This window comes from Orycteropus afer, unplaced genomic scaffold, assembly GCF_000298275.1.
Source record: "Orycteropus afer afer isolate SDZICR_OR568_19922 unplaced genomic scaffold, OryAfe1.0 scaffold00543, whole genome shotgun sequence".
Classification (NCBI taxonomy): domain Eukaryota; kingdom Metazoa; phylum Chordata; class Mammalia; order Tubulidentata; family Orycteropodidae; genus Orycteropus; species Orycteropus afer.
Window position 1 is genome coordinate 731,355 of NW_006922130.1, and position 490 is coordinate 731,844.

A 490-nucleotide genomic window follows, 5' to 3' on the forward strand; every position below is an offset into this window, starting at 1 on the left:
GAGGTCTTTTTTGGTTTCTTGTAGTAGTGTTTTGTAGAGGAAGGAAAAAGATGTAGAACAAAAGTCAAAATAATAAAAATATCAGAATTACTGGCATAATAAAGATTGGTAAAACCCCTGAGAATATGGTCCTTAGACACCCTTCAAACCTGGAAATGAGCCCACCCCTGGGGACCAACTTTCAGCCAAACAATAGACAGACCTATAAAGTAAATAATAACACCAAGTAGGAAAGAACTTCTCAGTAAAATCAGCAATAAGTGACCAAAACGGCATCATTTGCCCAAAAACAAAGCTCAGAAGGCAGGAAGAGGCAATAAAGAAGGATGAATTGGAAACAAGGAACCCAGAGAAGATGTGGGAAGAGGGTTGTTACATTGAGGGTATTGTAAGCATTGCCACAAAAAAAAATGTGTATAAATTATCTAATGGAAAATTAATTTGTACTGTAAATTTTTACCCAAACTACAATAGGATAAATAAATCAATA